General features: G+C 40.8%; 1 long non-coding RNA gene across 1 annotated transcript in view; it reads right to left on the minus strand.

Annotated features, from left to right (window-relative positions):
- Positions 1-6,807: 6,807 nt before the first annotated feature.
- Positions 6,808-12,963, minus strand: part of LOC131506449 (uncharacterized) — a 39,988-nt gene continuing 33,832 nt past the window's right edge. Inside the window, exon 3 of the long non-coding RNA XR_009258945.1 lies at positions 6,808-7,464. This is a non-coding gene — a long non-coding RNA (uncharacterized LOC131506449). The remainder of the gene's footprint in view (positions 7,465-12,963) is intronic.

Here is a 12,963-nt window from a genome sequence, read left to right on the forward strand (position 1 = left end):
ACGATAAGTGCTTACGCTAAACAAAAAATACAACAGTGCAGAAAACGTACCATGTTTAGGCAATAACACGAGCATAAGTACATAATAAATTAAGTATGAACGCCGTTGAAAAACACATGAAAAAAACAATAAAAAATTAGGACGTGAACTCAAGTCTCTGCTACCGAGCTGGAACTCGGATACACAATTTAGGATCTCAATCGCTATATGACAGTATCCTGTATTTTTAAGCTGTTGGTATAGGTTAAACACTTCTTTCAGAAGCCACATTTTAATTCTTATACCAATCCTGTGAGGTATTATCATCCCCTTGTAACACACCTGGAAGTTTGTGGCTCTTGAGATTTTGTGACTGCTCAAAGTTACAAAGCTAATACGTACAAGGACTCAAATTCGAATTCAGATACCAATTCCGATATGAAATCCAATGTTTTGCTACCATGCTAGGGCTTTTTTTTTTTTTTTAAATGTTTACTTATTTTTGAGAGAGTGTGAACGGGGGAAGGGCAGAGAGAGAGGGAGACACAGAATCCGAAGCAGGCTCCAGGCTCTGAGCTGTCAGCACAGAGCCCGCCACGGGGCTTGAACTCACAAACTGTGAGATCATGACCTGAGCTGAAGCTGGACGCTCAACCGACTGAGCCACCTGGGTGCCCCTACCATGCTACAGCTTCTTGTGGATAGAACTTGAATAGGTGAGATGGAGGGAGAGAACATTTCAAGTGAGAGTAAAAGTAAGAGTTAAGGCAAGATATTCTAAAAAATATTCGAGTACCAACTATCAGGCACAGAGGATATAGTTCAAGCCCAAATGAAGCTCTTTCTTTTTTTATAAAGACATGCACTAAACATATAATCAAAACAATATAATTTTAAAATCTGATAAGCATGAGGGAAAAATATGTTCCTGGGGAATGTATAGCAGGGACCTGACCTGCCTTGGGGGAAGGGAATCAAAAACCTTCCTGGAAGAACTTTTTGAGCTGAGATTTTTTAACTGGTGTAGGTGGGAGATCTTTGTAAACCTTTGTGTAAAGTATGCAAAGTAGGAAAGTGCAAAGAAACAAAAAACGGGTTAGAGAAGCAATATAGCATAGGGATCCTTAAGTCCTTAAACCAAGAATTCTGCCACTGGATAGCTGTGTGAACTTGGATAGGCTACTGAATTTCTCTGAGCCTCAGCTGTCTTATCTGTAAAATGATTATGAGAGTACCTGCCTCACAGGGTTAGGCTGAGGATTACACAAGCATTTCAAATGATGCCTTGTGCAGAGTAAGCAATGAATAAGAACTGTGTGATTATTAGTGAAGTAGGCATTAAGGGATAATACTAACAGATGTCTTGAAATAATAGGTCACATAAAGATGTTAAAGTTAGTTGTGCTTTATCCTCTAAGCACTGCTTCCGAAGCAAGGCTTCTCAATATTTAATACCACACAAATTACCTGGGGTCTTGTTTAAATATAGATTTCAATTTGGGACTGGGCCCCAAGGTTTTTGTTTGTAAACAAGTTTCCAGATGATACAGATGTTGCTGGTCTAGGGATCACACTTTGAAAGCAACAATGTAGGAAACTGAGTTCTATGGGATGGCAACAATACAGGAAACAAAAGGGCTTCTTGCTCAAATGAGTTTGGGAGATGACCACAGATGATCTGTGCAAAATTAAACAGATTTCTTCTTTTTTAAAATGTTTACTTATTTTTGAGAGAGAGAGAGAATGGAGAACAAGTGAGGGAGGGGCAGGGAGAGAGGGAGACAGAATCCAAAGCAGGCCCATGCACTGGCAAGGTCAGCACAAAGCCCAAAGTGGGGCTTGACCTTACGACCTGAGCTGAAGGCGGACACTCAACGATCTGAGCCACCTAAGCACCCCGATTTCTTCTTTTTAGTATTCTATTGTGCATTCCGAAGTTCTAAGAGGGACATATGGTATGTTGCACTTTTATATCTAGTTAGGAGGATGGTCAGCTGCCAGGTGTAAATCACCTGATTACTCCAGTCCGAACAAATAGAGATTTGTGCATCTTAAGAACTCAGAAGGCAGAACGTCACCGGCCTACGTGCAGTGTGAGAGCTGCTATCTCTGCAATTCACTTTGCTTCTCGCTGCTTCAAGTCCATGTCAAAAACAGGAAGAAGAGTGAAGGGTCAACAGACTTCAATTTATACCGTGTTGGTCAGAATTGTGTTACATGGTCACTCCATCTGGAAGTAAGATCACGAAAGAGAATGTTGAAGTTTACAGTCTTTAGAACATGCAGGCAAGAGAAGTATCTGCCAGGGCCCCTGGCTGTTCATTTTTTAATGCAGTCTCGTGGGAACGGTGTTCCATGTGCCACACTTTGGGAAGGTATAAATATGGGGCACCAGTGACAATTTTAAATATGGGTATTATTTGCTCAAGTAGTAGCCTGAAGAATTCACACAATTAGGAGATCAAAAGAAGAAAAGCTTTTAAAGGAGGGGGGAAAAACCCTAAACGATTCCACAGAGAAGTGGGAGAGGAGCAAAACACGTAAATTACATAAATCTCAGGATAATAGTTTTTCAATGCAGAAGGAATAAAAAAAAATGTTAAGGCCATAAAAAGATGAAAAAGAAAGCATTCTAATGAAAGACCACTGGATTTAGTGATAATGTTGTGTGTGTGTGTGTGTGTGTTTAATTTCAATGGACTGCGGGGAGAATAGCCAGAGGCCCAAAAATAAAAGCAGTTAGAGAAAATAGGTCATTTGAGGAGTTTAGATATAAATGAACTAGCTTAGATAGAAACTGGACTAGTTTACCTGAAGCCAAGAGATGAGGAAGATCTCAGTCGCATTTCACCACTAAAGAGTTATTTATTAGGCTCCATTACTTTTCAAAATGCAAATATGCTTTTAGAGGCCCCTGGCTGGCTCAGTCCGTAGAGCACGTGACTCTTGATCTTGGGGTTGTGAGTTCGAGCCCCATGTTGGGTACAGAGATTTTTTTAAAATAAAGTAAAATAATAAAATGCAAATATGCTTTTAATTTATATCAGCTGATTACATGTTAGGGCCAGTAAACTCAGGAGTGCTTTTTGTTTTTGTTTTTAAATAGTGCAAAGGATAGAGAAATGCATCAAGGCTGATTGCCTGACCTGGCCAGAAGGGCTTTCTACCAAGAGACAAAAAGCATTTTTTAGAAAGGAGAGGGGCTATGTTCCTGAAACATCAAAGTATCAACTTCACAAGTCTGTCCAAGACCTACAGTTTCAGAAAGGCTATGAATCGTAAAATCAAGATCCATCCATATAGCCCACAATCTATCTTTTGGCCAGCATAAGATAAGCTGGGAAGAAAGACAAGTCAACAAATAGGAATTACACTGAGTGAGAAGCAAGACGGCTTTGTGCTTAGCTATTGCCCAGACTGTTAGGAATTTAAATTTTATCTTTGCCATTTTTTTTTACAGCTCTGTGCTGAGTATTTTCATCTCTAAAATATGAATAATAGGGGTGCCTGGGTGGCTCAGTTGGCTGAGCATCCGACTTCAGCTCAGGTCATGATCTCATGGTCTGGGGTTCGAGCCCTTCAACTAGCTGGCTGCTGTCAGCACAGAGCCCACTTGGGATCTTCTGTCCCTCTCTCTCTTTCCCTACCCCGCTCATTCTCGCTCTCTCTCAAAAATAAATAAACTTAAAAAAAAGTCTTAAATGCTATTAATAATGTAGCTATCCCACAGTAATGTTGGGAGGATTAAGTGAGATAATACTGTGCGTGGCATTACAGTAGAGCCCCTTCTCCACGGTTTCCGCAGCTTCAGTCACCTGTGGTCAACCGTGTTCTGGAAGCAATGATCCTCCTCCTGAAGTATCCTCAGATCACTAGCAGCCTAATAGCCCACAACACCTGTGTCAGTCACCTCCCTTCCTCTCCTCATGTAGACATTTTATAATGTCATGGCATCTCATGAAGAAGTCAGAGTACAGTGCAGTAAGGTATTTTGAGAGAGCGAGAGAGACCACATTCACGTAACTTTTATTAAAGTATATTGTTGTAATGGTTCTGTGTTGCTAATAATTGTTATTAGGCTCCTACCGCGCCTAATTTACAAATTAAACTTTATCATAGATATGTACGTACAGGAAAAAACAGGACACATAGGGCTGGGAACTATCCAGTTTCAGGCATCCAATAAGGGTCTTGGAACATACACATACCCTGGAGATAAGGGGGAGAAAAAAGTACGAAGTGCTCTGTTAACATTGACTATGACGATGATGATGCTGGTGGTGGTGGTAATGCTCATGAAAAAGAGGAAGGTAAAAAAGGAATATTGTAGTGGTGAATTGGACTGCTGTGTGACCTTCCCCAAGGGCTGGAGGTGTGAGGAGAGGAGATGGTCAGAGGTTCTCCAGAGAAGATAACATAGAAAATGAATTACAGCTCTGGATAAACTGTATCTTCTTACGAGCCCAGTAGTCCAGTTTCTTAATATTACTAAGATTTAAAATCCTCCAAAATCAAATAAGTCAGTCAGAGAAAGGCAGATATCACATGTTTTTACTCTTATGTGGAACTTGAGAAACTTAACCGAAGACCATGGGGGAAGGGAAGGGGGGAAAAATAGTTTCACACAGAGAGGGGGGCCAACTTATAAGAGACTCTTAAATACAGAGAACAAATTGAGGGTTGATGGGGGGGGGCGGTGGGAGGGCAAGGAAAACAGGTGATGGGCATTGAGGAGGGCACTTGTTGGGATGAGCACTGGGTGTTGTATGTAAGCAATGAATCATGGGAGTCTACCCCTGAAACCAAGAGCACACTATATACACTGAATGTTAGCTAACTTGACAATAAAGTATATTGAAAAATAAATAGAATCGGGGCGCCTGGGTGGCTCAGTCAGTTAAGCGTCCGACTTCAGCTCAGGTCACAATCTCGCGGTCCGTGAGTTCGAGCCCCGCGTCGGGCTCTGGGCTGATGGCTCAGAGCCTGGAGCCTGCTTCAGATTGTATGTCTCCCTCTCCCTCTGCCCCTCCCCCGTTCATGCTCTGTCTCTCTCTGTCTCAAAAATAAAAAAACGTTAAAAAAAATTAAAAAAAAAAAGAAAAATAAATAGAATCAAATCAAATCAAATCCTCAAAAATTAGAGGTTGAAACCTGTTGTAGACATTGACTGCTTTCATGGTCTCTAGAATGGACCCAGGGGAGATTTACGTTTTGACAATGTGACTCAGGCTCCTTGCAGGGAACGCAGAGGTTTTTCCCTTTCTTCTTTCATTCAACACAGCTCAGGGTTTTTTGTTTTTTGTTTTGTTTTGTTTTTTTCTATTTTATATATTTAGGTTCCATATAATACTTCGTGATTTTTTTGTTTGGTTGAAAAAACAAAGAAGAAAGCTATTCATCTCTAAAAGGAGGTTTGGACTTCTCCCTTCATTTTATAGATGAAGAAATTTTCTGCGTTTTTCTGATGACAGGTATTTCTGGGAAGGACTTTGTTACTTCCCTGACTCAGAAGAATTCACAAGCACCGTAAAGCCATGGCTGTACTCTGTGTTCTCACGGACGCTGGCCCTTCACTTAGAATACTGCCTTAAAAAGCATCTACACCCAGTACAGACTATGCTCTGGGGTGGGCAAGTCTAAGACAAGCTGCAACCTTTCAAAGAGGATAAAAGAAGGAATTAGGCCTTCAGTCATAACAAGCCAACCCCGTCTCAGGGAGAAAATGACATAGGGTATTGTCTCCCTAACTTAACTCCTGGGGTGTTGGCATTGTTTGCAGTTTCTAGGCCTTTCTAATTATAGATGTACTATGTAATATTGCCTCCACCTGCACCTATAACACTAACAATGTTCAGCACTTAACAGTATCAAAGACTTTCCCAGCTTGAACTAATTAATTCACACAATTCCAACCATCTGGGACAGATAGTATTATTACCCAGGTTTTACAGACACAGAAAACTTCAAAAGAGGTTTCTCCAAGGTCACATAGCAATTGGAATGGGCCAGGAGCATATTTTAGAGGTACTAGGTTTTTACATTCATTAGAAGGCGACAACATTGCACAGTTCGGATTTAGGGGTAATTTGATTTTTTTTTTTTCCTTCAGTGTGCTAAACAGATACTGCTTTGTTGGATACTAGCTCTCTCTGTGGTTCCTTTTGTAGCTTGTATCCCGCATGGAATGATTATACCCTTAGGAATTATCATACACGTCAAAATTCTTGGGAGTAGCAGGTAGTTTGGAGCTCTGAAAGGTAGCTAACATAAGCCAGCTGCTTTAACTCTCTTACTTTCTTCCTCTATTACACCTGCAGTATCTCTTTTCAGGTAAGTGATATTAGAACACAGAGCTCTTGAAATGTAAAATGAAACCCCAGAAAAAGTCGGTTATAAAGGCTTCTCTGTCCTCTCCTGGTAGCCAACCAACTAATTCAGATTCTTAGGAACTCACATATTCCTCAAAGAAGGTCCTTCAGAGAGAATACCAGCTAAAAAGCTAAAGACTAAAATCACTAGTTTTTAGAAAGATTAAAATAGCCCAGGTTTCCCTAGTTTTGAGAAAGTTAAATTTGAAACAACACGGGGAAACTCATCGGTGGAAAATCACCATGATGCCCTTGCAGTTTTGGGGCTGGTCTAATAGTTGTGGTTTGAAAGAGTATCATATCTTCCTGTATTTACTCACGGTGAAGTGGAAGGAAATCATATACTTGAAAATATAAATAAATAGTCAAAAGCTGAGAGACTTTTATAGAGGCAATGATTATGCAAGGTAAGCAATGTCAAATTAAAGTGGTATGTTCATAAGAGTTCCATGCTGTCTCGGACCAGTAGGACCAGAAGAGAAATTGTTCTGGAAGCTTTCAGGGTATGTAAGGAATTTGGTGAATATGGTTAAGAACTTTTTCTAAGTAGGGATCTTTTGAAACCCAGGGTTAAAGAACATCTGCATATGGTTTGTATATGATGAGTCAGCATGTAGTAGGATGTTCACAGAGGAACTTGGAATTTGGAAGGGCAGTGTGTTTTACGCTCAAGGCTGTTTTCAATATCAAGTTGTAGGTCTGGGCCACTTAATTTTTTTTTTAAGTTTATTTATTTATTTTGAAGGGGGGGCAGAGAGAGAGAGGGAGAGAGAGAGAGAATCCCGGGCAAGCTCTGAGCTGTCAGCAAGGAGCCCGACGCAGGGCTCAGCTCACGAACTGCGAGATCATGACCTGGGCCGAAATCAAGAGTGGGTTGCTTAACCGACGGAGCCACCCAGGCGCCCCAGGGCCACTTAATTTTTTAAAAGCTCCATAAATAGACCTGACTCACTCCAAACTTTCAAGATCCTTGGTGTCATTCCTCAATACTCTTCTCTGTTCAGAGAAGTAGAGCAGTTTGATGTACTGCTTTCAGTTCAAGGATGATTTTCCAGGATGAACATAACTGTGAGAAAAGCGCATGTGAGAAGTTCAGGTTCACGTTCTCCACAGTTGTCTGAAACAGAGTAAGAACACAGTATGCGGTGGTGATTACACTATGCACCTGGCTCTCAGGTGTGCTTCCCAAAGTCTTGACCAACTCCGGGGGGTCGGGTGCCCGAGGCAGGATGCTAAGACGGCTGGTAAACCCTCCATGCTCATTCCTCCACCTCGCAAGCCTGGATCGGACTTGCCAAGGGGCCACGGAGGCCAGCTGCTCCTCTCGTGGTTTTATAACTTAACAAAATACGAATCCCTGGAGCTCACTGATCACTTTAGTTTTTCGTAGGAAAACATTCACACCACGTTTCTTTATACCATCTTTGCCATCATCCAAAACTTCCTGAAAGAGCCTATTTAGAGACTCAAACTTTTCCATGCTGGAGGCTGGCCCAGAGGGAATTTTTTTTTTTTTTTTTTTTTTTTTTTTAAGTGTGGAGCAGTCTGGCCATTTTCAGTTACTCTTTTTTTCCTATATCCATAAATAAAACCTGCCAAAACACAGTCTTCCATGCCAAGACGTGAAGAATACTTTCCGGGCTAGACAGTGCTTTAAAAGACAGCAATTTAAATATTTTAAAATAAATATTTATTCATTTTACCTAAAAAACATTTTGTTAAAATTTCCTGAAGTACCAGAAGGAAAACAGAAGGAGCCTTCTTCAGCATTAGGAGGGGATTGTGCACACTGGGTGATGGAGAAAGTTTCCAGCAGCGACAGGATCTGAGGGCACTCTTGTTAGCTTGTTTTTAGCGCTGGTGTTTACTGGCAGGAAAGGGGGTGCCAGACCTGAGACTCTTCACAGAACTCAGGTTCTGTCATCTTGGTAAGACACTGTGACCACTGTCTCCAGAGCCGAGTACAGTTGAGGCCTCTTCTCCCTGCCTGCACAAAGTGGGCTCGAGCAGACACTGCCTCTAATGGCCCACAGACAGCTTTGTGGGTCTGTGCCTACTGCCTCCTGGGTGGGATCACACCAGCTTTGTTTACCCTGCAAAGTCACAGTGGCAAAAGCTGCCACCCAGAGTCGATGTTCTTCACAGATCAAATTCTAGGAGAATCCAAGCTTTTTCCTCTCCTGCCTCTGGCTCTTCCTCTGTAAGGGGACAGCCTGGTGAACTCCCTAGACATTGGCCCAGGCCTTCACATTCCACATTTTCTGCCACAGCTGCTCAGTCTTTGGGAAGGCTCCATGCCTGGGCATGGGGAGAAGTTCACTCACTAGGAGCTGGTGTCAGGGACTTAGTCCCTCCGGTAGTTTCTCTCTTGTACCTTCTCAGGTGCTGATTCACCGGTTCCTCCTTAGGTAATAATAAGGAAGGGCAGGAATGTCTTCCCTTCCTTCTCAGGTAATGGAAATGCCCTCCGAGCAACAGCTTTATTTATTTTGGTTCTAACTTTTTTGTCGGTAATTTCTGGACAGAAAGGAAGGAAGGGAGCCGTGTCTGGATGCACCCCGCAAATCACATCACAGACATGGACACCTCCTTTTTCAGTGTTCCATATCACCTCTGCACACCAGAGCTCAATGTCAAAAGACCTTGTTTCAATATTTTCTATCCATTATCCTTTTGAAGTTTTGCTATCAAAGCTAAGCTGGAAATTGAATATCAAGTTTATTAAATCGAGTAGAACTTAAGGTCTTATGATAGCTGTTCCTCTGTGTTCAGTTACAGCAGTTGTTACCAAAGGTTATGTATGAACCAGATAAGATAAGATAAGATAAGATAAGATAAGATAAGATAAGATAAGAAAAAGTAGGAAATACCTATAAAAGCACAAACAACGTAAATACAACACACATAGAAATAATCTTCTAGGCATTTAGTTTAAGGTCAGATTCATTACAGTCTCTTGAAAGGCATGCTTGTTCTCTAAATAAGTTTTCTTGGTCCAGGCTGTTGGATGCCCTTTAACTGCCAAGGCGGCAAAATTCCCTGAAGGTTTCCAGCATCAGGTTTCCCTGGCACAGGTCCATTCAGTCTTCCAAAGCTGATTACTTTGCCATGGTGGATACTGACTGTCCGCTGTAAGCCATCCACACTCTTTACATAATGTTTCCAATGGTTGTACAGTTGGATGGACACATACACAGGGCATACACTTGACTAAACATTTGGGTTTAATAATCCCTTATCCTGATGCTGATTAGATCCAAGTTCTACAACCCTTCAGCTGGATGGTTTGGTATAAGCAGGCCACTAGGAAGAAGATGGGCGTATTCATCTCTGTGGGCCTCTTCTATCAAAATTTTCATGTGACATTATGGTACAGTAATGATTGTTAACAATAGTTACCTTTAAAGAGAAGTATAAAGGGGGCGCCTGGGTGGCTCAGTTGGTTGAGCGGCCGACTTCGGCTCAGGTCATGATCTCGAGGTCTGTGAGTTCGAGCCCCACGTCGGACTCTGTGCTGACAGCTCAGAGCCTGGAGCCTGGATCCTGGAGCCTGCCTCTGTTTCTGTGTCTCCCTCTCTCTCTGCCCCTCCCCCATTCACGCTCTGTCTCTCTCTGCCTTTCAAAAATGAATAAATGTTAAAAAAAATTAGAAAAAAAATAAATTTTTTAAAGAGCAGTATAAAGGATTAATTAAACATATATTTGATAAATGTGTTTTGAGTAACAGATATATTATTAGTTACCACAACAAAATAATGAAAAATTAACCTATGCAGAGTTCATAGTTGAGTGCAATAACACAATAAAATAATTAGAATAAATTAGAATCAAAACACAATAAAATAATTAGACTGCCTTTGCACTTTGTCTTACAATAACAGTCTGTACAACATGCTATGGAACTTGCAAAGAATGAGCTACAAATCAGATCTGTATTGGGACCGTGAGTTGGATGGAATTAATACGCTGTTATTCACAAAGATTATGTAGCTACCAAAAATAAGCTAATATGATCGTGGGTCCATTAATAGGAGTATAAGTATAATATTTAGAATCAGAATAGTAGATATAGGTAGTGACACCTTTGGACTCAGCCAACTATATATGGAATATTGAGTTCAATTTGCTGCCGAAATTAAAAGGATAAATTAAAATAAGATTAAAATAAAATAAACCGTAAGCTGATTCAGAAGAAACTATCCACAGTGGACAAGATGAGTAATATATCGCTCAACTCGTATATCCAGAGAACTCTAGGAGAAGCATGTCAGTAGTCAGCAAATATCTGAAGAAGTTTTATGAAAAGATGTGTTATATTGTATATTTTATACAAGACCTCAAGAGTAAATTAAATAACTTCATTAAAATACATGAGGGATGGAAACTGAAAATATGCTAATTTTGGCTAAACTTAGAGTACCCCAGAATCAGAGCTATATAAAAGATAAAATAATCTGCCTCTTGACTTCATAAGATTATCATCATGGGGTTTACTTAATTGAGGCTAGACCTTTTGCAGAGAATATTGCAAATGCAGCGAAACATTAGTTGGGAAGTTAAACCAAGTGACCTTTTTGGTCTCTCCCAAATCTTAGATTTTGTGATTTGGAGTTGTGCTTTTAATAATACACATTATTTCTAAGACATAACAAAGTAGATGAGTGTTCTTTTCATCTGTGCCTTTTGATTGTCTTATGACCAATGCATGACAGAAGTGGGTGATAAATGAATCACTTAGCAAGCGACAGTCTTAACGTACTGTATATACCAAGGTTTTGGTTGTTAATAAGGTCATTCTCTAGCACCCAGAGAATCTTATGATTCAAAACTGTGGGGGGGAAATGTACACCAAGATACAAACAAATGAAGTCAGCATGTTGATATAGAGCAAAGGCTAAGTCAAGGCTGAGAGAGAAACAGCACCAAGAGGGGAAAATCAGGGCAAAAGGCATAAGAGAATCCTTCAGCAAGAACAGGAATACAGCTGACACTTGACAGGGTATTTACCAAGTGCCAGATGCTGTTCTTGGTGTTTCATTTCTGCTTACACATCGATCCTCCAAAAACCTATCAATGGAGATTTATAATTATCATCCCCTTTTGATGAATGAAGAAACATACGCATAGAGAGGTTAAGTAATAATGCCTCAGACCACACAGCTGGTAGGCAATGAACTGGGATTTGAACCCAAGCATCCCTGCTCTGGAGTTCGCACACATAACACCTATATAAAGTCTCCAAGCTGAGGAGAAAGAAATAGATCATAGAGGAAGAAAGAAGCAAGGGCAAACATAAAAAAACAAAAACAAAAACAAAATCCCACAAAGCTAAGGAAAAATGAACTAGCAATTCCAATTCTTTAGCTTCTACCTAAAAAAGAAAGGTAAATAACCATTATACAGGAATGTTTTATTTAAAACTGGAAAAAAAAAAAAGAGGGAAGATTTTCTGGGGCTCCTGCGTGGCTCAGTCTGTTGAGCGTCCGACTTCAGCTCAGGTCATGATATCACTTTGTGAATTCGAGCCCCGCATCGGACTCTGGGCTGACAGCTTGGAGCCTGCAGCCTGCTTTGGATTCTGTGTCTTCCTCTCTCTCTGCCCCTCCCCTGCTCATACTCTGCCTCTCTGTGTCTCTCAAAAATAAATAAATGTTAAAAAAATTTTTTTTCTAAAAGGGAAGATTTTTATAATAAAATTCTAATTCTTCTATGTTAGAATTATTTTAACAAAGTCATTTTTAAATGTTTAGCCCCTTGTCAACTGTGACTCATGCATCTGACCTAATGCCCCAATGATTTAAGCCTGAAAGGATTCCCTTTGCAATTATCTACAGGAACAAAGGGAAGGAAGCACCTCTTTGAATCATCGTCTCTGTACCAAAGCCCAAACTCAGCCAGAATGAATGAAACTTCAGGCACCCTCAGATGCAGAGCAATTAGAAAAGATTATGTCTTTCATATGGCTGGTGGTGGGGAGCAGTAGAAGAAATGTAAAATATCAAAATGGTATGCCACCCTGTAAGCCTTGATCAGCACCTGCCCGCCATGGGACAAAAGAACATAATGTTCAGTCCTTTCTCTGGATCCTGGATATTTCCCTCCCACAAATTTGATATAGTCAGTGTTGAGTGGGAAAAGAGCTTACAAAAATTCTTCACCATTTCTAATGTGCTGGCCTTGCAAAACTTTTTTCTTTCTTTATTTTTTAAAACGTTTATTCATTTTTTTGAGAGCCAGAGAGTGAGCGAGCAGAGGAGGGGCATAGAGAGACACACACACACAGAATCCGAAGCAGACTCCAAGCTCTGAGCTGTCAGCATAGAGCCTGATGTGGGGCTTGAACCCACGAACTGTGAGATCATGAACTGAGGCCAAGTCAGCCGCTTAACTGACTGAGTCACCCAGGCATCCTGGCCTTGCAAACACTTTAAGCCATGCTGCTATGCAGATATTTTAGCTTCTCCCTTCTACCTACCTGGCAGGATATATCCTTGAACCTGAGGGTCAGATCTGACTGAATTCTATCTTTACTAAGTTAGTTTTACAGAATGCAGCATGGTATACCAACATGTTAACATTCATAGAGACATCACACAAATTTTACTTTGGTGGATGT

This window comes from Neofelis nebulosa, chromosome 3 (assembly GCF_028018385.1).
Source record: "Neofelis nebulosa isolate mNeoNeb1 chromosome 3, mNeoNeb1.pri, whole genome shotgun sequence".
Lineage (NCBI taxonomy): Eukaryota > Metazoa > Chordata > Mammalia > Carnivora > Felidae > Neofelis > Neofelis nebulosa.